At 46.5% G+C, this 24,031-nt stretch overlaps 1 protein-coding gene across 3 annotated transcripts in view; it reads right to left on the bottom strand.

Annotated features, from left to right (window-relative positions):
- Positions 1–24,031, bottom strand: part of ABL1 (ABL proto-oncogene 1, non-receptor tyrosine kinase) — a 176,869-nt gene that overhangs the window by 51,599 nt on the left and 101,239 nt on the right. The window lies entirely within an intron of this gene.

Below are 24,031 nucleotides of genomic sequence, written 5' to 3' on the forward strand. Positions count from 1 at the left end.
TTACACATTTGCATATTTTTGGATATCAATAAGGATATTGTCGTGCATATCGTTCAGTATGTGCAACCAATAAGAATGCACGCTCCCATGGGTTGTTACTAACCCTCTTTCTCATCCAATTTCACCTATAATGTTTATGACTAGTTGCAGATGGTCCTTATTCTGGTTGATTCGCAAGGCTATGAATTTGCAGCCGTGCGACTCCACCAGACACCCCCATGCGCGAATGCCAGGTCGCCCGCCTCCCCGTGCTCGTTCGCAAGGGATGTTTGACTTAAACATCCATTCGCAGGCCAGGGGGAACACCCACATCATTCCTGGGTCGCCGAACAATCACACGCACAACTAAGGTTACACTCAGGTCATTCAGAAGGAAGTGGGCGGTCAGTTGCCCACCCCCAGCGGCCACGTCACCGGGCAATTTCCATGGGAACGCCCATAATACGCTGGGCATTCCCATGGGTGCGACTATGAAAAAAAAAAACAAGATGGTACGTGGTAAAGTAAACTCTTTGGGCCAGATTTATCAAGCTTTAAAAGTGATAAAGTAGAGAGTGATAAATAACCAGTCAATCAGCTCCTATCTGTCATTTTTCAAACCCAGCCTGTGACATGACAGTTAGGAGCTGATTGGCTGGTTGTTTATCACTCTCCACTCCATAGTTAACTACATTGGCGGTGCTGCTGGTCAAGCGACATTGAGTGTACATACTGGACAATATCGGTAAACAATATCGTTATGCGAGGTCACGGTGAGTAGCGGCGACATGCGGGTCGGCCTGAATGTTCAGCAGACGGGGAGGTCACTAACAATGCGTGGGAGCGTGCAGCGTTAACACACTAGACCTGAGAGGTACCTCGTTGGCACACGTTACCATTCCCAATCAGAGTCCATGTGGATGGTAAAGTATAACAACGTGTCGACCATTTAATGTCTACCTATCATCCAGATACCAGAAGATATGATACAGTATACATGTATCCCGGTCCGGATTAGCCACATGGCAACTAACTTGTGGTGGTCCCACCAATAAAACTGGCAACATTTCATACTGGTGAGGAGGCAATGGAGTCATCTGCTGCCAGGCTCCTGCTCCCAAGGGGGCACCTAATCTTCCCTGCAAGTTTGAATTTGTCAATTGAAAGCCGTCGATATCGCTTCTGTGGCTGACACTCTCTCCTAACATCATTTTTTGCAAGTGTCACCCTGTAATAGATCCCATGACCTGTCTTACTGGAGACGGACACCTTACTGATTGAGCTAATTGGGGAAGGGGGGCACCAATATTTATCCAGCCTCCTGCTGGTGATGTTATTATAATGGGTACTTGTGTAGTTTCACGGCGCCCGATATATTGGATGCGATATCGGCCGATATATATCAATGCGATCCTATGCGATTTTTTACCTGTTCATAACCCCACTATACACTATGCATGCAGCTGATTTTCTATAGTGTGGCGAGCGCAGCGAGCACCGCGAGGGGATGCGGATTACTGCGCTCGCCACACTTCATAAAATCAACTCCATGCGTAGTGGATAATGGGGTTATGAACAGATAAAGAATCGCTTTGGAGCGCATCAATATATCGTCCGATATCACATCCGATATATCAGGCTGTGACACTACACAAGTACCTTATAATGTGTCATGTATAAATACTCCAAGCATAACAAGTGGTGTTGAACACACTGTAGTGCCCCTAGTTCACATTATGCCACACAGAAACCACAGTGCATCTGGCTGCAGTACCATAACCAGCAATTACAGGGATGGCACACCGGATACAGTCAGTGCCCCACTAGCCTTCGCACGTGTATATACACCCAGCTGGCAGCTATGTATAATAAAGCCGTCTCCCTTTCATCTCACCACTATGTAATTGGCATTTTTCAATTGCTCATTTTAACAGTTTCACACAATGTTCTACAGCTCATTGCCCATTTCTGCTTTTTATTGTTCCTTTTATTATTTTTGCCTTTATTACTACACAACTGCTATAGAATATCAATTTCTATTTTGTGCAAAAAAATAAAGGTGGGTAATTTTTGGGCGGTAAATAAAAATGTATTATAGGGCTCGTGGCGAATCATGTGGCGCTCTAATGAAATGATTTCTTCATTTGCATATTACAATACAGAGATCTGCAGCCAGCAATACGGCAGAAACAACTGGGGAAGAGAGAAGGAAATTATATATAATCTACACATCTCTACATGTACAGAGATGAGAGATAGATAGATCCCATCACTGGCAATATGGTCGCCAGCGACCATATTCCCAGCGATTTCAGCCCCTATCGCCCCCGTGTGTACACAGCTTCTGCGGTACATTACAATCCTGGACCCTTTGGAAAGTATACAGCTACATGAATGTTATACTGATAGAATTCTGCAGATTGTAAGTCTGACCTCTCTATGCACAAGTAATAATGTTCACAACTACGGCATTACAGGAGAATGTTTCATAATTATTGTGATTAAAGCATTATATAGTAAAACCAGAGAACCTGATGATAAATTCTCTATACGCAGAAACGCTGCCTCGCAGACTGCCCATATAACTGTCCAATAGTAATTCTTGCTGAGCACATCTTTGGCAATAGAGCTAATTAGTGCCCTCTGTACAGCGCTGTGGGATATGTGTGCACTATATAAGTAAATCTGTCACAGTCCCACAACGGAGGGAGACATTTTGTGGATTCCAGCAATGATCCTGAGCATTCACCTGCTGCTGCATATTTGTTTATTATTATTATCGTTTATTTATATGGCGCCACAAAGGTTCCGCAGAAGGGGAGGGTTAGACAGACGGGGTGACACAGAAGATGAGGGTTAGACAGACGGGATGACACAGAAGGGGAGGGTTAGACAGACGGGGTGACACGGAAGGGGAGGGTTAGACAGACGGGGAGGGTTAGACAGACAGGGGTGACAGAAGGGGAGGGGCAGACAGGCCCAAAGCATGGAGAGAGTAGCGAGGCACCAGGTCCGAAGCGCGGAGAGCAGAGCGAGACACCAGGCCCGAAGCGTCCAACTTTAACCCCTTCCCGACATATGACGTACATTTACGTCATATGTCGGTTGGGGGTGAATCAAGCCAGCTCACGGAGTGAGCTGGCTTGATAGAGAGCAGGTAATGGCTGTATATTACAGCCATGTCCCTGCTCTCACGGCCACGAGCGGCGAGTTCGCCGATCGCGGCCGTTTAACCCTTTAAGCACCGCGGGCAAAGCGCCCGCAGTGCTTAAATAGCTGATCGGAGGGGGGGCGCCCCCCTCCGGCGCCGATCGGGGCCCCCCGCAGCGCGATCGGAGGGTGCCGATCGGTTGCCATGGTAGCCAGGGGTCTAATGTAGACCCCTTTGCTGTCCGTGTATTCATACCTATTACATCCTGCCTCAGGCAGGATGTAATAGGAAGTGAAAAAAATCACTACGTTCAGCCATAGAGCTCTATGGCTGAACCTAGTACAGGCGATCGCGCCCCCTAGTGGTCAAGTACACTAGGGGGCCTTGTAGTAAAAGTAAAAAAAAAAAAAAAAAATAAAGTTTAAAAATAAAAAAAAAATAATAAAATATTAAAAGTTCAAATCACCCCCCTTTCCCCATTTCCCAAATAAAAATAAATAAATAATAAAAAAAATAAACATATTTGGTATCGCCGCGTTCCTAAAAGTCCGATCTATTAAAATATAACATTAGTTATCCCGCACGGTTAAAGGCGTAAACGGAAAATAATCCCCAACGCCAAAACTACGCTTTTTGGTCGCATCGCCTACCCAAAAAAAAATAGCTAAAAGAGATCAGAAAGTCGCCCATATCCCATAATGGTATTAATTAAAAAGTACACTTCAGCCCGCAAAAAATGAGCCCTCACCCAGGTCCGTAGGTGGAAAAATAAAAAAGTTATAAGCCGCAGAACATGGCGACGCGACGCAAATTCGAAAAACCGTAACATTTTCTATTTTTTTTTTTAGTGGTAAAATGTAACGAAAACTATATAAGTTTGGTATTACCGGAATCGTAACGACCCATAGAATAAAGATAACCCATCATTTTAAACGAACTATGAACTCCAAAAAAACCGTAACCAGCGCAAAATTGTGGAATTGCGTTTTTTTTTTTTTTTACCCCACATTGAATTATTTCCTGATTCCCCAGAATATTATACGGTATAGTAAATGGTACCATTAGAAAGTACAACTTGTCCCGCAAAAAAAAAGCCCTCATGTGTCTATATAGCCGGAAAATTAAAAAAGTTACGCTTATTTGAACACAAGGAGGAAAAAAAAAAAAAAATTAGCATAAAAGGCAATGTCGGGAAAGGGTTAAAGGCAACCCCTGTACTTATAATGTATTTAATGTAACACCTGCGCAGTGCATCACTAGTACCGGGAAAGCCGGGGATCACATGAGTATGAAAAACTAAAAAATTTAGGTGCATGGGTTAAAAAAATAATAATAATCAAAACGGGATATTCCAGAAACCGTAATTTTGGGGAATATTTTGGTTTTTGGATATCCGGAGAAAGAGATACTCAACCCGTATATGCAAATACTCGGCCAATCCACTACAATGGCTGCCTACTGGACAGGTATTAATAAAAATAAGTTAAAAACCCCAGCAAGCTGAAACTGAAGTTATAAAACACAAAGTAAAATACACTGTCGAGCGGACATAACACTGCAGCACTGTTACAATACATTTAATTCCCTTGCTGCATTACAGACAGCTGAAGCTCCTCCCACATTTGTAGAACAATATTATTAAGGGGCCCATACACGGGGTGATGATCGCACCTGTTATGGGCTGGATCGCATCACAACGCATGCGTTTTGCGATCAGAAGGCAGTACAAAAAGTGAGCGCAGCACATACTTTTTGTACTGTCTGATGAGATGCCGGCGGGAGTGGCACCTTTAGAAGTAGTACTTTACCATTTGGGGGTGTATCTTATTAGCCCCAATGCCAGTGTCATCGCAGCCCTACTTGCTAGTGCTACAAGTTGTACCATCTAGAACAGTGGAAGGCTTGCAATCTACTGTATATTACCTATCATGTTTGCACACTAGGCCTTTGAATTTTTTGGTCAGAATCCAATTCACCTACCAGAATGTTTTTGGATTATGGAAACAAACTGGAGTACCTTTACGATGCAAATGTGGAGGGAACATGCAAACTCTACATTTTAAGAGTGCTTCATGTTGCAGGCTTAAAGGTCTTAATTAAAATATAAACAAATGACAAATGATTTTATTTGCTAGAAACACAGACATTTGCAGTGGTGGAGATAAGTTCTGATGTCATCATCGTATGAATAAGAGAGAGGCAGCTGTCAGTCAGGGCTAGAAGGCCTCTATGGGTGTGACTCACAAGACAGCCCTTGTGTGGATGGTACTGTACCCTCTGGATCTGGCAGATGATGCACTTTACCTGCATTGCAATGGACGTGTGAATCAAACTGTATAGGGCAGAGGAACCATTTACCTTTGGCTCCAAAGCTTAACCCATTCAAGTCCAACGTCTAGTCAGTCTCAACAGCCCTAGCGCTAGTTACAGATCCAGTGGTGAGACACTTTAACATAACAACATTAATATCGTCCAACATTCAATGTAGACCATTTTTGAGTGAAAAAAAGTACAATTAATTTAAACCAAACTCTTTGAATTGCAAAAATTGGACTGCAAAGGGTTAATTTGTCTAATGCCAATATGAACAGACTGCAAATTTGTTGGATAGATTCACATAGATTTTACTGGTGATGACAAGCGCTGAAATCAGTGGTCTTTGTTGCTTGTGTTCGAGCTTGCAAACCACCCCCGCAACAGGTTACTTCTGCAGACAAGTCTCTCTTCAAATAATGACAGCTGCTAAGAAGACCTTACAGAGGGCAATAGAACTAGCCTCAGTGCAGGCGCCTGTATCTCCCAATACCTGCACGCAAAGCATAAATCCCGATAAGCAGCTGCCACACCGTTACATACGGTCCATAACTGGATACTGCGATAATAACCATCGGTCATAAATTGCTACATCAGGCTTTTTTACCAGTAGTAGCTGCAGGAGTTTCTGCTCCATTTCGATGCACGGTCCCATGCGTATCGGATCGGAGATGGAGAACGCAAGGCCTGCACTATAGATACATTGGATGCCGCAAGCCTTTCTGGGAAGAGGACCGCATACAATGTATCGTATGTGAACCTGCCAGGTGGTTTAATAGGGATCCTATGAATGGGAGCCTTAATACGTATCAGAATGATATATTGTATTCAATCTACGCCAATATTTTCCGACAGGGGAAATATCCGCACTCACCTATTCACCACTGCCATTAACAACCGCATTGAGGGGTGTCAGATCCAACTTTCTTTATAAATAAAGATCTGTTTTGTAGGAAACGGACGTGGATTGCCGAATTCATGGACGTTTTCCGAGAATCTGCAGCCGTTTCCGACAATTGACAGACTTTGCGACACTTGACAGTCGGAACATTCAATTCCAACTGTCAAATCAGTTTTGGATTAGACCAAAAAATGGCCCAAGGTTCCCCCCATAGAGTGTATCCTGTATTTGTGCACAGAACAGTAAGAGATGAGGGTTAGGCTTGGACGGCGCCAGGCTTTGGTGACCCGGTATATGCCAGACTACGTTACTAGTAAGTAAATACTGCCCACTAGAAATCTGCTACTCCTAGTATTCATTAATATGAAAATTTGTAGGACTTAAAAGGTATTTTAGAAACCATTTGTTCATTTAATGATACCAACATAGACAAATGCAGGGGGGTTTCTGGTTGCACGGAAACCCCCCTCCTCTTGGCAAGTGCCTTAAATTATGACAATAGCGCTGCACATGCCCAGTGTACCAGCTTCTTCTACCACATTTACTGTATGTGTGTATGAGAGCAGCTGCCAGGAGGAAGAGACAGGAGCCTTAACATGAGGTGGGCGAATGTGAGCTTAGAAAGTGCAGTACTGGTTTTTATATCTGTTTATTCATTTATTATGGCATGTTTAACCTTTTCCTGACCACTTATCTGTGTTAAATGTGTGAATCAGCCTATACTATAGACCAGGGGTAGCCAACTCCAGTCCTCGAGAGCTACCAACAACTCATGTTTTCCAGACCACCTAGCAGGTACACAGGTGCACTCTTTACTCACTGACAAATTACAAAAGAGCTACAGGTAGAGATAATTACTTAACTTGTGATTCTGTGAGGAGACCTGGAAAATGTTAACTGTTGGTATCTCTCGAGGACTGGAGTTGGCCACCCCTGCTATAGACCATCCAGTGTAAAAAAAAGACCAATTTTCAGGGCGGTTACCGCTTCCCCCAAAGTCTGGTACTTACTCCAATGTGCTGCAGAGTGGGAGACTTTGGATTACATTTGGAAACCCCCCTGCGTTTGCCACTGACAGAGCAGAATGATGTCCACTGTGCTTTATTGCATCACACACTTGTACCAACATAAATCATGAAGCATAGACAGTGAGAAGGTGAATGATCGCACACATCCAGCACTACAATTCCATCACATAAACAACCTGCTTATCCTACTTCCCTTTAACGGTGGACACTGAAACAGCCATATAAGCAGCTTTTTTATGGTAACAGCTATTTACGCTAAACTTTTAACCTCATTTCCACTCCCGCACATCGATGGCCAAACTACATAATCCATGATTGCACCATAAAAACGTAAGATAGGAAATATAAATATGAGGGTTTCCAAATAACACACACTTAAAGCTGCCTTGGCCGTACTAAATGAGCAAAATATATGTATTTATATAATGGCCTTAGACCGTGTATAAGAGTAGTTGTTCTTGGTGGTGTATGTACATAGAAACTTTGCTTTTGAGAAATATATTTCTAGGGTTTCTTTAACTATGGAGAGGAAACAAAAAGATTTGTCTGTTCCATCGTCATGTAAAAACGACAGGATGGATTTGGATTGTGCTGCATAGCTCAGTAACCTGGAAAGACACAGAGGTATGGGTACTTGTGTATTATCACGGCGCCCACTAAGGAAATAGCTTAGTGGGCTATTCTGCGTAGGAAAATCGCATCGTGTACCGTCTATAGTGCTGCGCGATGCGATGTTAACTTCACAGGAGTGCTTATACAATGAAATATCGCATAGGATCACATGGCACCACATGAGATGCGATATTTCATTGTATAAGCACCCATGGAGCACCCATGGCAGAGATGTGATGGGTGCTTACTATGACATGTTATGCAATCACCTTTGCCATTGGTTTGCGTCCCCTCCAGTATCCACGCCAGCCCGAAGTGTGGCGAACGCATCGAGCCCTGCGAGGGGCGGCAGAACGCGTCCTCCGACCTTTTCATACCCCCACTATCCATGTCGGAGTGGAGTTGATTTTATATAGTGTGGCGAGTGCAGCGAGCCCCGCGAGGGGATGCTGATTACATGTTAAGTAATCCATGTGCGCGAGCCACGCTTCGACCTCGGTGGCTCGCTGCGCTCGCCACACTATATAAAATCAACTCCACTCCGACGTGGATAGTGGGGGTATGAAAAGGTCGGAGGACGCGTTCCGCCACTGCTCGCCATGCTTCGGGATAAAGTGGATAATGGGGGTGTGTTCTGGACACATTCACACCAGCAATATCATTCATCTGATACAGCAATGACAATGTGTGTTAACGAGTAACTGGTCGAATTTAGTAAATAAATAATGATTAAAGATCATATAACAATTCATAGTAACAATCAAAAAAAGCTATTTCTGGGTCCATCAAGTGGTCCTCACCCTCCAATGTGCTGATCACCTCTATCTGGTAAGCTGTACAAACTGGCTACATACATGAGAATATAATAATGCATTCCTCCGGTGTCAGTATCAGTAACATCTTCTACATTCTCTGTCCTGCCAGTGTCCTGACTTCCTGCCTTACCAAGCAGGTGAACGGTTCCTGCTCTACAAGCCGAGACGTGGTATCAACTTATGTATTAAACTAAACTGCCAAAGGGGATCTTCAAGAACATGGTTTCTGCTGCCTTATGGTTGAAATACATCATTTAATTTATCAGCTTCTCTGCAGCCATTACAGTAAACGGTTTTGCAATAATGTTGAAACAAAAAAAATAAAAAAACCATAATAATAATAAACAACAATTCTTGTTTCCAGCCAAGTCCTACGGAGATGAGCAGGATACGGAGATAAAACAATCGTTGACAATATGAAATAATCCTATTGCATGGGAAGGGGTGCGAGTTCCCGTTGCCATCCTGCCTAGTGCCAATGTGTCTGGCTGATGAGAAACTTCCAAACATTTGGATTGACTCTATAACTTTTGAATGGTTTAGTAGAGTAACGCAGCGCTTATTGTTCGGGGTTTGCCTGGTCTATACCTAACAGGGTTTCCCAAAAGTACACCAAGGTAAACAATAATATAGAATGGTGGGTGGTATAGACACCTGGGCGCTCCCTTTTAGTTTGACCAATTTACCGCATGAAGTGGAAAAATATGAAAAATAAATAAAAATCAAAATGTAAATATGAAAAATAGGTAAAAAGTGATCACTTCCCTGGTGTTTCCTGTTCGTATTTCTCCTTTTTCGCCGGTGTACACCCTGAGAATGGTACACTCGTGAAAAAGGAGAAATACGAAGAGGAAACACCAGGGAAGTGATCACTTTTTACCTATTTTTCATATTTACATTTTTATTTTATTTTTTCCTATTTTTCCACTTCATGCGGTAAATTGTTCAAACTAAAAGGGAGCGCCCAGGTGTCTATACCACCCACCATTCTATATTATTGGATTTACTCTATTGACTTCTATCTAGCTCAAACGTGCCGATACGTTAGTTAGGTCGGCCCAAGAAGGGTCGACACTCCTTAGGTCGACAGGCAGAAGGTCGACATTGTCCTTAGGTCGCAGAGGAAGGTCAACACAGTTTTTTTTTAATTGTTTCCCCACTGTGGTTCCAGAACAGGAGGCAGCTGATGCCCCACCATCCACTAGGGCATGGAGGGAGAACAGAATAGTGTGCCGAGCGCAGCGTGGTACCGTGCCCGAAGCATGGCGAACGTACACTTAGTGTCCAGATCTAGGTGCCTTCAAAAAAAAAAAAAGTGTCGACCTTCTGCATTGTTGATCTTCCACCGGTTAACCTAAGGACACTGTTGACCTAAGAAGTGTCGCCCTAACGATCCATACCCCAAATGTGGATAGAATTTACAAAAAGCAATTTGGGGCCAATATCTTCCAAGGAAGGCAAAAGAAAAATGAATGACAATATTTATTAAAGGATAAATTTGGAAAAACAAAATACTGGGGACTGTACGATGTAGGGTCATTTTCTAAGTGATCTGACTCCATCGCTACGTGTGTAGGGGCCATAGGGATCCGCGGCCCTGCACGTTGTTATCACAGAGTGATTAATATCCAGCAATATCACACACTGGCCCTGTCAGACAGCTCAGCACGCAGCGCTGACATCACTAGCACGCAGCGCTGACATCACTAGCACGCAGCGCTGACATCACTAGCACGCAGCGCTGACATCACTAGCACGCAGCGCTGACATCACTAGCACGCAGCGCTGCACAGCCATGTGTTCTGAGTACTCTGTCAGCACCAGTGTTCTCCGGTCATTCATCGCTAGCGCTCCCACACACGTAGCGATGTTGGGGCATTATCTAAGTGATCTGGACAAATGACATCAGATCGCTTAGAAAATGCCCCTAAATCCCAATGCGAATAGGGTCTATAGTGATCTAGCACCGCTCAGCAGACATCTCCCCATGTGTAGGCCCCTTATCGCGGTTATAAATGATAGCATCTAGCTGTCCATTAGGAGAGGTTACCCTAACACCCTCCTAATCAGGCTTCTGTATCTATATGCAGGTGTCACTGTGTACAATGATGAGTACATAGAAATGTTCTCCTGTAATGACAGAGCTTCTCCAGAACCCGCACAAAGGAAATGTAGACTCCGCGCTTATTAGGGCCGAAATCTTTTCTTGTGTTTCATTTATTTATTAGCTGTTGCAGAGTGTAGGTGACCTTTGGCCAGAAAGCTTTCATATCCCTGACAGTAACTGAAATAAAATTACAGACACATTCTGAACCTGGGGGACATTTCTAAAAGGTTATCTCATCCTCTTGATTTGCAGAGATAATTGAATATAATGTGACAGAGTTTATTACAGAGAGCCCATTGTCTGCGGACCAATTCCGGAGGAGGATGCAGACCCTACAGTAAGTGCTTTTCACAGCATTTGGAGGCACGAGGTGTGCAGTGCCTCATTCTTCAGTTATATTGCTGGCAGTTCTGTGGATAGAGGGATTGCGCCACTCGTCCAATATAATGGAAGCCAACAGTTTTGCATAGAGCCATTTGTACATGTTACATACAGGTACGGATATTCTATCTCAAGGTTATCAGGCTCCTGTTACTTCTTGCACCCGCTCTTTCCATTCGCACTCTACAACCCCCCTGGCACCCAACGCCCCTGAGCACCTCGATTGAGGGAAGTGATGTGCACCTGGTTTTACTATAGTGCACGAATCATGATGTTTAGGCCAAGAGATGACATAGGTGCAGCTTAGCTGGAAAGTGTCCATGGTGAATGTAAATCTGCGCTCGAGTCCTGAAACGCACTGCACATTGGCAGCGGATTGTGCCAGACAATGAGCTCGTAGGACAGAAGAGGTGTATATTTATAATGAGGTAGACTAAAGAACACCGTACGTCTAGCTGCCCTTTCCCCAATCCAACCGGAACCGGCAATAATCAGCGATCAGTCTGAGAAATTCTTCATTAATTTTTTTTTTTATTTGCCAATGTTGACCGTTTTTAGAACGGTCTCTGCTCTCTGCTGTGGTGCCTTCTAGCACAGTGTGGTCTGTATTTCAGAACCAATATGCAGACTAGACCTGTGCTAGAAGCACAGCAGAAAGCGACACCCCAGGCAGGGAAGAGGAACTGCATGGGTTCTTAAAGATGCAGAGTGTTAGAATGAACACTAGGTACATTAAAATAACAATATTAATTGTAGTATGAGTGAAGTATGTGAAAATATATATTTATTATACATCCAGAGTTGGTTTCATCGCTGGATAAAAGCGGAGAAAGTTACTTCTTCAGGATGTCCCATAATAAAATATTTATGTAAAAGAGAACTAAGCAAAGAATGATACTATTTGGACCAAGCAAACCAGCCGCCTAGTCACAGCGGAGACCGGCCTTTGGGGAACGGTCAAAGAATCCCAGTACATGTATTTATTGATTATTGGCTCTGCTCCCACGGGATATATGTCGTGAGCAGGGGAATACGGGACAACAATGTCCACATTTAGTATTTTCCATTTTATTTCCTTCAGGCTGTAAGAAATAATCTATGATTGCATAAATTCACAATATTGTTACACAGATTTACCATCGGTCTCTTACCAGGAGAGACGAGCTGGAAGCAGGGTGAGAACGAAACGCTGTTTCAATGCTTCGTGGTTCATGTCTTTAGGGGTGCCACATAGGCTACTACTGACTAACCCCATCTCTATAGAGGACCAGCTTTGCATTCCAGAACTTGGTTAAATAGGACTACATTGCAGCCCAGACAGAAATAAGGATCTGCATTCAGAACAAGGTACCGCAGCAGATATAAGATGGTACATTTTGGTGATCTTTAATATTTGTGAATATCCTGCAAATATTGTATGAAAAGTAGAACCCAAAGGTGAGCAGTGTGGCTTTGGAACATCTCTCTGAGACCGATCTACACTTCTCAGTATCCCTTTACATATGACATGCTGAGAGATGTAAGCCTGTGTGTATGGAAGACTGACTGGTAGCCATTTTTGTCTGACAACCAGAGAGAGTTTGAAAAGGAGAGACAGTTTACTAAGGAAAAAATGCAACAAAAACAAAACTACCGTATTAAACTTGCTATTTATTAAATAAAACAGACTGTAGGTGTTGCTCCTTCAAAGTTTAGCTCTATCTTTAACCAACCTACACTTGGCAATGTACCTAAAAAGCTGATCCAAGGAGACATTCCTATATAGTACAGCCACAACGCAGGAACTGGAGCTGCTCCCAATTACAATACTGCAAGAATGTTTCTATGAATTCCTACAATAACGTCACTGGGACGAGTGCCAGCCACGAGATCTCAGCTTGCAAGCTCCAGCCTATAGAGGGTAGGTAAAAGCAAGGAGCAAGAAATGATCAAAATGGTGCAGCCTTCAGTTTCTACAGAAAAGCACCAGGAAATACCAGTATAATCTAAATGCAGCGAGAACTAACGAGACCTTCCATATGAAGTCACATCCATGCAGGGATAAAAAGTATAGATTGGAACTTGCGAGCAGGGCCCTCCTACCATTTGACTGTCTGTAATTGACCAGTTTGTTTTATCCCAATTTCTAATTGTAAAGCGCAACGGAACCTGCTGTTGGGAACTGTTAATACTTAAATGAATAAAAATGTATTTATAGTTTCTTACATAGCGCACACATATTCCCCAGCAATGTACAGAGAAAATTTGAACAATCCCATCAGTCTCAACCCCAGTGGAGCTTACAATATAAATATTCCCTACACGCCCACATAGATTTTATGGGTAATTTTTGTTGGGAGACAATTAAACTACCAGTATATTTTTGGATTGTAGGAGGAAACCCACACAAGCATGGGGAGAAAATACAAACTCTGCACAGTTAGGGCCATGGTGGGGATAGAACCCATGACCTCAGCGCTGTGAGGCAGTAATACTAACCATTACACCATCCATACTGCCCCGTATATATAACACATGGTGGGGATAGAACCCATGACCTCAGTGCTGTGAGGCAGTAATGCTAACCATTACACCATCCATACTGCCCCGTATATATAACACATGGTGCGGATAGAACCCATGACCTCAGTGCTGTGAGGCAGTAATACTAACCATTACACCGTCCGTACTGCCCTGTATATATAACACATGGTGGGGACAGAACCCATGACCTCAGCGCTGTGAGGCGGTAATGTAACCATTACACCATCCGTACTGCCCCTTATATATAACACATGGTGGGGATAGAACCCATGACCTCAGCGCTGTGAGGCAGTGATGCTAACCATTACACCATCCGTACTGCCTGTATATATAACACATGGTGGGTATAGAACCCATGACCTCAGCGCTGTGAGGCAGTAATGCTAACCATTACACCATCTGTACTGCCCCATATATATAACACATGGTGGGGATAGAACCCATGACCTCAGTGCTGTGAGGCAGTAATGTAACCATTACACCATCCGTACTGCCCTGTATATATAACACATGGTGGGAATAGAACCCATGACCTCAGCGCTGTGAGGCAGTAATATAACCATTACACCATCCGTACTGCCCTGTATATATAACACATGGTGGGGATAGAACCCATGACCTCAGAGCTGTGAGGCAGTAATGCTAACCATTACACCGTCCGTACTGCCCTGTGTATATATATATATATATATATATATATATATATATATATATATATATATATATATATATATATATATATATATATATAACACATGGTGGGGATAGAACCCATGACCTCAGCGCTGTGAGGCAGTAATGCTAACCATTACACCATCCGTACTGCCCCGTATATATAACACATGGTGCGGATAGAACCCATGACCTCAGCGCTGTGAGGCAGTAATGTAACCATTACACCATCCGTACTGCCCCGTATATATAACACATGGTGGGGATGGAACCCATGACCTCAGCGCTGTGAGGCAGTAATGCTAACCATTACACTGTCCTTACTGCCCCTTATATATAACACATGGTGGGGATAGAACCCATGACCTCAGTGCTGTGAGGCACTAATGTAACCATTACACTGTCCGTACTGCCCCGTATATATAACACATGGTGCGGATAGAACCCATGACCTCAGTGCTGTGAGGCAGTAATGTAACCATTACACCATCCGTACTGCCCCGTATATATAACACATGGTGGGGATAGAACCCATGACCTCAGTGCTGTGAGGCAGTAATGTAACCATTACACCGTCCGTACTGCCCCGTATATATAACACATGGTGGGGATAGAACCCATGACCTCAGTGCTGTGAGGCAGTAATGTAACCATTACACTGTCCGTACTGCCCCGTATATATAACACATGGTGCGGATAGAACCCATGACCTCAGTGCTGTGAGGCAGTAATGTAACCATTACACCATCCGTACTGCCCCGTATATATAACACATGGTGGGGATAGAACCCATGACCTCAGCGCTGTGAGGCAGTAATGTAACCATTACACCGTCCGTACTGCCCCGTATATATAACACATGGTGGAGATAGAACCCATGACCTCAGTGCTGTGAGGCAGTAATGTAACCATTACACCATCCGTACTGCCCCGTATATATAACACATGGTGGGGATAGAACCCATGGCCTCAGTGCTGTGAGGCAGTAATGCTAACCATTACACCATCTGTACTGCCCCGTATATATAACACGTGGTGGGGATAGAACCCATGACCTCAGTGCTGTGAGGCAGTAATGTAACTATTACACCGTCCGTACTGCCCCCTATATATAACACATGGTGGGGATAGAACCCATGACCTCAGTGCTGTGAGGCAGTAATGTAACCATTACACCATCCGTACTGCCCTGTATATATAACACGTGGTGGGGATAGAACCCATGACCTCAGCGCTGTGAGGCAGTAATGCTAACCATTACACCGTCCGTACTGCCCCGTATATATAACACGTGGTGGGGATAGAACCCATGACCTCAGTGCTGTGAGGCAGTAATGTAACCATTACACCGTCCGTACTGCCCCGTATATATAACACATGGTGGGGATAGAACCCATGACCTCAGCGCTGTGAGGCAGTAATGTAACCATTACACCGTCCGTACTGCACCGTATATATAACACATGGTGGGGATAGAACCCATGACCTCAGTGCTGTGAGGCAGTAATGTAACCATTACACCGTCCGTACTGCCCCGTATATATAACACATGGTGGGGATAGAACCCATGACCTCAGTGCTGTGAGGCGGTAATGCTATAACCATTACACCGTCCGTGCTGCACCGTATATATAACACATGGTGGGGATAGAACCCATGACCTCAGTGCTGTGAGGCAGTAATGCTATAACCATTACACCGTCCGTGCTGCACCGTATATATAACACATGGTGGGGATAGAACCCATGACCTCAGCGCTGTGAGGCAGTAATGTAACCATTACACCGTCCGTACTGCCCCGTATATATAACACATGGTGGGGATAGAACCCATGACCTCAGTGCTGTGAGGCAGTAATGTAACCATTACACCGTCCGTACTGCCCCGTATATATAACACATGGTGGGGATAGAACCCATGACCTCAGCGCTGTGAGGCAGTAATGCTAACCATTACACCATCCGTACTGCCCCGTATATATAACACATGGTGGGAATAGAACCCATGACCTCAGTGCTGTGAGGCAGTAATGTAACCATTACACCATCTGTGCTGCCCCGTATATATAACACATGGTGGGGATAGAACCCATGACCTCAGCGCTGTGAGGCAGTAATGTAACCATTACACCATCCGTACTGCACCGTATATATAACACATGGTGGGGATAGAACCCATGACCTCAGCGCTGTGAGGCAGTAATGTAACCATTGCACCATCCGTACTGCACCGTATATATAACACGTGGTGGGGATAGAACCCATGACCTCAGCGCTGTGAGGCAGTAATGTAACCATTACACCGTCCGTACTGCCCTGTATATATAACACATGGTGGGGATAGAACCCATGACCTCAGTGCTGTGAGGCAGTAATGCTAACCATTACACCGTCCGTACTGCCCCGTATATATAACACATGGTGGGGATAGAACCCATGACCTTAGTGCTGTGAGGCAGTAATGTAACCATTACACCGTCCGTACTGCCCCGTATATATAACACATGGTGGGGATAGAACCCATGACCTCAGTGCTGTGAGGCAGTAATGTAACCATTACACCGTCCGTACTGCCCCGTATATATAACACATGGTGGGGATAGAACCCATGACCTCAGCGCTGTGAGGCAGTAATGCTAACCATTACACCATCCGTACTGCCCCGTATATATAACACATGGTGGGAATAGAACCCATGACCTCAGTGCTGTGAGGCAGTAATGTAACCATTACACCATCTGTGCTGCCCCGTATATATAACACATGGTGGGGATAGAACCCATGACCTCAGCGCTGTGAGGCAGTAATGTAACCATTACACCATCCGTACTGCACCGCATATATAACACATGGTGGGGATAGAACCCATGACCTCAGCGCTGTGAGGCAGTAATGTAACCATTGCACCATCCGTACTGCACCGTATATATAACACGTGGTGGGGATAGAACCCATGACCTCAGCGCTGTGAGGCAGTAATGTAACCATTACACCGTCCGTACTGCCCTGTATATATAACACATGGTGGGGATAGAACCCATGACCTCAGTGCTGTGAGGCAGTAATGCTAACCATTACACCATCTGTACTGCCCGTATATATAACACATGGTGGGAATAGAACCCATGACCTCAGTGCTGTGAGGCAGTAATATAACCATTACACCGTCCGTACTGCCCCGTATATATAACACATGGTGGGAATAGAACCCATGACCTCAGTGCTGTGAGGCTGTAATGCTAACCATTACACCATCCGTACTGCCCCGTATATATATATAACACATGGTGGGGATAGAACCCATGACCTCAGTGCTGTGAGGCAGTAATATAACCATTACACCGTCCGTACTGCCCCGTATATATAACACATGGTGGGAATAGAACCCATGACCTCAGTGCTGTGAGGCGGTAATGCCAACCATTACACCATCCGTACTGCCCTGTATATATAACACATGGTGGGGATAGAACCCATGACCTCAGTGCTGTGAGGCAGTAATGTAACCATTACACCATCCGTACTGCCCCATATATATAACACATGGTGGGGATAGAACCCATGACCTCAGTGCTGTGAGGCAGTAATGCTAACCATTACACCATCTGTACTGCCCCGTATATATAACACATGGTGGGGATAGAACCCATGACCTCAGCGCTCTGAGGCAGTAATGTAACCATTACACCGTCCGTACTGCCCCGTATATATAACACATGGTGGGGATAGAACCCATGACCTCAGCGCTGTGAGGCAGTAATGTAACCATTACACCGTCCGTACTGCCCCGTATATATAACACATGGTGGGGATAGAACCCATGACCTCAGTGCTGTGAGGCGGTAATGCTAACCATTACACCGTCCGTACTGCCCCGTATATATAACACATGGTGGGGATAGAACCCATGACCTCAGTGCTGTGAGGCAGTAATGTAACCATTACACCGTCCGTACTGCCCAAGCAATAAGAATGGCATCAGTATGTTTTGTTGACATTCATCATGTCCACACGGACTGTGCAGATATCAACACGTCAACACAGATAAACTGTTGACATGCTGAGAAGAGTGGGTTCCGGGAGGGTGGTGATCACTTATCTCCGTTCAGTTCTGGAGGTGCAGTGGTGGCTTCTGGGTACGAGTTCTGGTAAGCTAGACACTACCCCTAACGTCAGCATCTCGTGCAGTATGTGGACATTGTGGTGTATTTTATGTATGTATTAATGGTGCCTGTATACTTCACATATTTAGACAGACGTTGCACCCTATGAGCGGAGAGTGGAAGTACTGATGTATAACTGGACAAGGATACACTTTATTACGGCCATATAGATCCGATGAGCAGATGACCATCACAAGCAGCTAGTGAAAGCGATTTTAAGAAGGAATGTGTGTTGCAAATAGAGGTAGTGCTGTAATGTTGGCCGGCAGTGCAGGGGTTAATGATCAGTCCCATTCATCACGAGCTGACTCGCTCCATCCCAGTCTCTGCAGACCCACAGTTCAGGCGAGGGGAACCTTGTAGTCCTGTTAGATCCCTTATTCATTCTTCTGGTATTTGCTGCATTGGGACGGCACATGATGAAGTCATCCTCGCTGAATGGGGAGGGGGCTGAGGGATACTGATGGCCCTGTCCAGGACCCCAGGAAATGACATGATCACCAGGGGACAAAGGCTGCCAAGATTCACCTTAAACTTATTCAGCCTTTAGAGTTAGAGAGGATTAACCCTTTGTCGGCCACATGGAACCAAACCCCCCCTCGAGCCCCTAGGTGCTACTACTTGAAGCTGGAGGTGTTGCGGCAATTTGCAGAAGTGAATTCTTTAATATCTCACTCACTGCGCATCCATCTGTTCTCCAGTCTAGTCATACAATAACTCATCCCACCTGTCCGTCATTTACAAGCCGCAGGATCCCACCAGAGATACGCCTTCGGAACGCTAATCTTCTAGAAGAGTTCTCCTTAATAAAATAATAATATTGGTCTCTCAATCAATCCCCACCCTATTGTCTCTTATACCTCACAGGGGAGCAGAAAGGTCTGTTCTGCGCTGCGGAAATGTCTGGCTGTAGAAGGATTAAGGGTAATATGGTATAAGTGAAAGGAGCAGAACAATAACGAATAGGAGGCTAAAAAATAGTATAAAAGCATAAACACAATGCAAAGCTGTAAAGGTTAAGAGGCAGCAAAAAGGACGGATTTTATTTTCACACTTTTTTTTTTTAAGTGACGATCAACCAGATAAAATAATCCTGTCATTCGTCTAGATTGCTAGCTGCGGGACACCCATAGAAAAATATAGGGCTCGCAAGAGTCTGTAATTACCAAGAAATGTGAGTTGTGGCACCTGGAAAGCGGGTGTATTATCAGCTACACGCGGAAGGAAGACGGCGAGGTGGGAGGTAAATCACACTTATAATGCACACCTAGTGATAGCGGCAGCGGGAGAAGGCAGCTAGGAGGTCACCTGACTCCGCTGATGCACACCTAGTGATAGCGGCAGTGGGAGAAGACAGCTAGGAGGTCACCTGACTCCGCTGATGCACACCTAGCGATAGCGGCAGTGGGAGAAGGCAGCTAGGAGGTCACCTGACTCCGCTGATGCACACCTAGTGATAGCGGCAGTGGGAGAAGGCAGCTAGGAGGTCACCTGACTCCGCTGATGCACACCTAGTGATAGCGGCAGTGGGAGAAGGCAGCTAGGAGGACACCTGACTCCGCTGATGCACACCTAGTGATAGCGGCAGTGGGAGAAGGCAGCTAGGAGGTCACCTGACTCCGCTGATGCACACCTAGCGATAGCGGCAGTGGGAGAAGGCAGCTAGGAGGTCACCTGACTCCGCTGATGCGCACCTAGTGATAGCGGCAGTGGGAGAAGACAGCTAGGTGGTCACCTGACTCCGCTGATGCACACCTAGTAATAGCGGCAGTGGGAGAAGACAGCTAGGAGGTCACCTGACTCCGCTGATGCACACCTAGTAATAGCGGCAGTGGGAGAAGGCAGCTAGGTCACCTGACTCCACTGATGCACACCTAGTGATAGCGGCAGCGGGAGAAGGCAGCTAGGAGGTCACCTGACTCCGCTGATGCACACCTAGTAATAGCGGCAGCGGGAGAAGGCAGCTAGGTCACCTGACTCCGCTGATGCACACCTAGTAATAGCGGTAGTGGGAGAAGGCAACTAGGTCACCTGACTCCGCTGATGCACACCTAGTAATAGCGGCAGTGGGAGAAGGAAGCTAGGAGGTCACCTGACTCCGCTGATGCACACCTAGCGATATCGGCAGTGGGAGAAGGCAGCTAGGAGGTCACCTGACTCCGCTGATGCACACCTAGTAATAGCGGCAGTGGGAGAAGACAGCTAGGAGGTCACCTGACTCCGCAGATGCACACCTAGTGATAGCGGCAGCGGGAGAAGGCAGCTAGGAGGTCACCTGACTCTGCTGATGCACACCTAGCGATAGCGGCAGTGGGAGAAGGCAACTAGGTCTCCTGACTCCGCTGATGCACACCTAGCGATAGCGGCAGCGGGAGAAGGCAGCTAGGAGGTCACCTGACTCCGCTGATGCACACCTAGCGATAGCGGCAGTGGGAGAAGGCAGCTAGGAGGTCACCTGACTCCGCTAATGCACACCTAGTAATAGCGGCAGTGGGAGAAGACAGCTAGGAGGACACCTTACTCCGCTGATGCACTCCTAGTAATAGCGGCAGTGGGAGAAGGCAGCTAGGAGGTCACCTGACTCCGCTGATGCACACCTAGCGATAGCGGCAGTGGGAGAAGACAGCTAGGAGGACACCTGACTCCGCTGATGCACACCTAGTAATAGTGGCAGCGGGAGAAGGCAGCTAGGTCACCTGACTCCACTGATGCACACCTAGTGATAGCGGCAGTGGGAGAAGGCAGCTAGGAGGTCACCTGACTCCGCTGATGCACACCTAGTAATAGTGGCAGCGGGAGAAGACAGCTAGGAGGACACCTGACTCCACTGATGCACACCTAGTAATAGCGGCAGTGGGAGAAGGCAACTAGGTCACCTGACTCCGCTGATGCACACCTAGTAATAGCGGCAGTGGGAGAAGGAAGCTAGGAGGTCACCTGACTCCGCTGATGCACACCTAGCGATAGCCGCAGTGGGAGAAGGCAGCTAGGAGGTCACCTGACTCCGCTGATGCACACCTAGCAATAGCGGCAGCGGGAGAAGACAGCTAGGAGGTCACCTGACTCCGCAGATGCACACCTAGTGATAGCGGCAGCGGGAGAAGGCAGCTAGGAGGACACCTGACTCCGCTGATGCACACCTAGCGATAGCGGCAGTGGGAGAAGGCAGCTAGGAGGTCACCTGACTCCGCTGATGCACACCTAGTAATAGCGGCAGTGGGAGAAGACAGCTAGGAGGACACCTGACTCCGCTGATGCACACCTAGCGATAGCGGCAGTGGGAGAAGACAGCTAGGAGGACACCTGACTCCGCTGATGCACACCTAGTAATAGCGGCAGTGGGAGAAGGCAGCTAGAAGGTCACCTGACTCCGCAGATGCACACCTAGCGATAGCGGCAGCGGGAGAAGGCAGCTAGGAGGTCACCTGACTCCGCTGATGCACACCTAGCGATAGCGGCAGTGGGAGAAGACAGCTAGGAGGTCACCTGACTCCGCTGATGCACACCTAGTAATAGCGGCAGTGGGAGAAGACAGCTAGGAGGTCACCTGACTCCGCTGATGCACACCTAGCGATAGCGGCAGTGGAAGAAGGCAGCTAGGAGGTCACCTGACTCCGCTGATGCACACCTAGCGATAGCGGCAGTGGGAGAAGGCAGCTAGGTGGTCACCTGACTCCGCTAATGCACACCTAGTAATAGCGGCAGTGGGAGAAGGCAGCTAGGTCACCTGACTCTGCTGATGCACACCTAGTAATAGCGGCAGTGGGAGAAGACAGCTAGGAGGACACCTGACTCCGCTGATGCACTCCTAGTAATAGCGGCAGTGGGAGAAGGCAGCTAGGAGGTCACCTGACTCAGCTGATGCACACCTAGTAATAGTGGCAGCGGGAGAAGGCAGCTAGGTCACCTGACTCCGCTGATGCACACCTAGTGATAGCGGCAGTGGGAGAAGGCAGCTAGGAGGTCACCTGACTCCGCTGATGCACACCTAGTAATAGTGGCAGCGGGAGAAGACAGCTAGGAGGACACCTGACTCCGCTGATGCACACCTAGTAATAGCGGCAGTGGGAGAAGGCAGCTAGAAGGTCGCCTGACTCCGCTGATGCACACCTAGTGATTGCGTCAGCGGAAGAAGACAGCTAGGTCACCTGACTCCGCTGATGCACACCTAGCAATAGCAGCAGTGGGAGAAGGCAGCTAGGAGGTCACCTGACTCCACTGATGCACACCTAGTAATAGCGGCAGTGGGAGAAGGCAGCTAGGAGGTCACCTGACTCCGCTAATGCACACCTAGAGATAGCGGCAGCGGGAGAAGGCTGCTAGGTCACCTGACTCCGCAGATGCACACCTAGTAATAGCGGCAGTGGGATAAGGCAGCTAGGAAGTCACCTGACTCCGCTGATGCACACCTAGAGATAGCGGCAGCGGGAGAAGGCAGCTAGGTCACCTGACTCCGCAGATGCACACCTAGTGATAGCGGCAGTGGGAGAAGGCAGCTAGGAGGTCACCTGACTCTGCTGATGCACATCTAGTGACAATGGGTGATCAGGTCAACCACTATTGGTCAACAGTCATTGACAGGTGGCAAAAAAGTTGACATGCATTATGTCGACATGGTCAAATTGTCAACACGAGCAAATGGTTTATGTAAAAATGGTTGAAATTTGTTTCACTGTTTTTTTTATAGTCACTGGGGTGTATTCAATGCTTTCTGCGACCCCCTACCACACGCCGTTTCCCCCCTTGCTAGGTGTTTGGAGCGAGGGGGAAACGGCTTGTACGGCCGCTGAATCAGCGAGACTCATGGCTAAATGCAGCGGGCTCCCGGCATTAGCCGCGCGCCTCGATGTTTGGGGGAATCCTCACTGTCCTCTGACAGCCAGGATTTCCCTGCCGCGTTGAATAGGGTGATCGGCCGGCGCGGGGGTTCAACAGTGAGGATCGCTTGCTTTCTGCTGTTCCCCGCCGTTTAACCCCCTCGCCGGCATCATTGAATATGCCCCTTTGTCGTCCTAGGTCACCATGCTTCAAGCACAGAGCCTCTCCGCACCGGCACACAGGTGTATTCTCCCGCTATGCCCACTGGGATGGGACGGTAAGAACAAGTCTGTTTAAAAAAAAAAAAAACACCATGAAAAACTTGCGTCAACCTTTTTCCATGTCGACCTAATGCATGTCTACCTGTTTCTTGTGTCGACATAATGACGGACGACTAATAGTGGTTGACCTAATGTCAGCACACCATGCCTCCAAAGATTGAATTTCCCTCATAATGCCATGTAGCTGGCAACATATTCTGGGGAGAAAACTATCTCACAATGGGGGGGATTCAACATCACTCGCGCCAGGGACCAATGGTTGGGCTCTCTGCATGCGTATGGGTGATT

This window comes from Crinia signifera, chromosome 9, assembly GCF_055691185.1.
Source record: "Crinia signifera chromosome 9, ASM5569118v1, whole genome shotgun sequence".
Lineage (NCBI taxonomy): Eukaryota > Metazoa > Chordata > Amphibia > Anura > Myobatrachidae > Crinia > Crinia signifera.